This window comes from Schistocerca serialis, chromosome 7 (assembly GCF_023864345.2).
Source record: "Schistocerca serialis cubense isolate TAMUIC-IGC-003099 chromosome 7, iqSchSeri2.2, whole genome shotgun sequence".
NCBI lineage: Eukaryota > Metazoa > Arthropoda > Insecta > Orthoptera > Acrididae > Schistocerca > Schistocerca serialis.
The window spans coordinates 34,071,088-34,073,754 of NC_064644.1; the positions used below are offsets into that span (position 1 = coordinate 34,071,088).

At 40.3% G+C, this 2,667-nt stretch overlaps 1 non-coding gene across 1 annotated transcript; it reads right to left on the reverse strand.

Moving 5' to 3' along the window:
* Positions 1 to 1,114: 1,114 nt before the first annotated feature.
* Positions 1,115 to 1,188, reverse strand: Trnas-cga (transfer RNA serine (anticodon CGA)). The gene has a single exon. It is a non-coding gene; the product is annotated as a tRNA-Ser (tRNA).
* Between the last annotated feature and the right edge of the window lie 1,479 nt (positions 1,189 to 2,667).

Genomic DNA, 2,667 nt, shown 5'->3' on the forward strand with positions numbered 1-2,667 from the left:
TACTTTACCTGATGGCGGCCCAGTGGACTGATGAAAGATATCAACTGCTACCAGCGACTGTGGAATCAATATCATGGTGCCGGTTAGCCACAAGCTGACTTGCGTGGACTCCTCAGCTTAGCATGCGTTAGCCGCTGAGCCTTACCTTCAAGTGTTTTCTGTTGTTGAGCGTCTTTCATGGTGGCCGGGTCGCTGCAGTCACTCGCCGGCAATGCCTGCAGTAGCGAGTACACGCGGAGTCAGTAGTAGTATGAGTTCGATACTGAGAACGACCGAGGTTGCCAACCGTCCCATACGGTAAAGGATTTCCTTTGTTTGAGGGATAAAGAAGTAGCTCCAGATGGACCTTGTATAGCATGCTAAAATCCCATGTTAATATTTTTCCGCTAATTTACCCAATTCCTGTAACTCATTTGTCAAAATTATATCAATGGTAGACCCGTATGTCGTTGAGCAATATACTAACTTATGAATCTGTCTTATCGCACTGTCATAATCACGGCACAGTACGTCACACTACTTACTTATTATTAGAAAATGCTTATGAGTTTGAATTTACCTTATTTAAACTATAGCCTAAGTCAGTTGTCAAAGTAACTTAAATAATACAATCTACACATGTTACTAAACAATACTACGAAGTTTAAAATGTTTTGACAACAATGAATGGCGCTTTATTTATATGAACCAATTCTTATCTGGGGTACTGAACCAACGACGATTACACACAGACAACAGATTTCAATTGTCAACGCTAGACACCAGACATCAGTTCTTTGTTGTACGAATACCAACATCTAATTCGCTTCCTAGGCGACTGAAACAGGTATGTGTTTATGTACAAAGATGAGAAAAGGCATTAATGGCTAGCACACATCAATGATATTTCACTCAACAAGAAATGTGTATGTTGCAACTCAGTTATAGCTGTCAAAATCTTTTTAGTTGTGAAGAATGACAATTAACTGTTGACTAGAAACAGATGAACACGGTTTTGTCAAAGATTATCCTAATGATGGAAGGATGTATGGTAACGTTCAATTTTTGACATTTTGAATTTTTTGTAACTGTTTAAACAAGCTTTGTAGTGAAACTTCCTGGCAGATTAAAACTGTGTGCCCGACCGAGACTCGAACTCGGGACCTTTGCCTTTCGCGGGCAAGTGCTCTACCAACTGAGCTACCGGGCGTGAGTCGTGCTTCGGTAGCTCAGTTGGTAGAGCACTTGCCCGCGAAAGGCAAAGGTCCCGAGTTCGAGTCTCGGTCGGGCACACAGTTTTAATCTGCCAGGAAGTTTCGTATCAGCGCACACTCCGCTGCAGAGTGAAAATCTCATTCTGGAAGCTTTGTAGTATTTGCATTCAAAGCTGTTAATATAGTATTTTACAGCGAACCGATTAATATAACTTTTCTGCTTACTACCTGCGCATGTCCTTTCCCTAATAAAGTAACGGGTGATTCATTGGCGACTCAAACTTAAATATTGTCGAATGTGGCGACCATAGAGCATAGAGTCGCAGGAAATGGTCACGTGAAAGTTAGTGCGGGGAGAATTTTAGCAGTTATATTGATAGAAGGTATATATTTGATACATGAAGATTAATTCAGACCTGTCAGTTGGAGAATCTTTCACGTTGAGAAAAAGTAAGTTTATGGGACAATATGTCATCTTACGCAGTTCGTATGAATACCCATTGTTAGTGTGAATAACGACAGGGAAATAATTTCTAGGATGTTGTGGTTATCAGTCCAAAGATTGGTTTGATGCAGCTCTCCATGGCACTCTATCCTATTTAAACCTCTTCGTCTCCGAATAACTACTGCAACTTACATCCCTCTGAATCTGCTCACCGTGTTCAACTCTTCGTCTCCCTCTACAATTTTTACCTCTCACACTTCCCACCAATACTAAATTGGAGATCCCTTGATATCTCAGAATGTGTGCTATCAACCGATCCCTTCGTTTAGACAAGTTGTGCCACAAATTTCTTTTCTCCCCAATTCTATTCAATATCTCCTCGTGAATTACGTAATCGACCCATCTAATCTTCAATATTCTTCTGTAGCACCACATTTCAAAAGCTTCTATTCTTGATGTCTAAACTGTTTATCGTCCATGTTTCACCACGATACACGGCTATAATCCAGACAAGTGCCTTTAGAAGAGACTTCCTAACACTTAAATCTATATTCGGTGTTAACAAATTTCTCTTCTTCAGAAATGCTTTTCTTGGCACTGCCAGCCTACATTTTATATCCTCTCTACTTCGGCCGTCATTAGTTATTTTGCTATCCAAATAGCAAAACCTATCTACTACTTTGTCTCGTTTCCTAATCTAATTCCCTTAGCATCAACTGTTTTCATTCGACTACATTCCGTTATCGGTGTCTTGATTTTGTTGATGTTCGTCTTATATCCTACTTCCACAGTCCCGTTCAATTGCTCTTCCAAGTCTTTTGCCGTCTCTGACAGAATTACAGTGCCATCGGCAAACCTCAAGGTTTTTATTTCTTCTTCCTGAACTTTAATTTCTGCTTCTAATTTTTTGTTGGTTTTCCTTTACTGCTTGCTCAGTGTCCAGATTGAATAATATCAGAGATAGGCTACAACGCTGTCTCACTCTCTTTTCAACCACTGCTTCCCTTTCATGCCCGTTGACTGTTATCA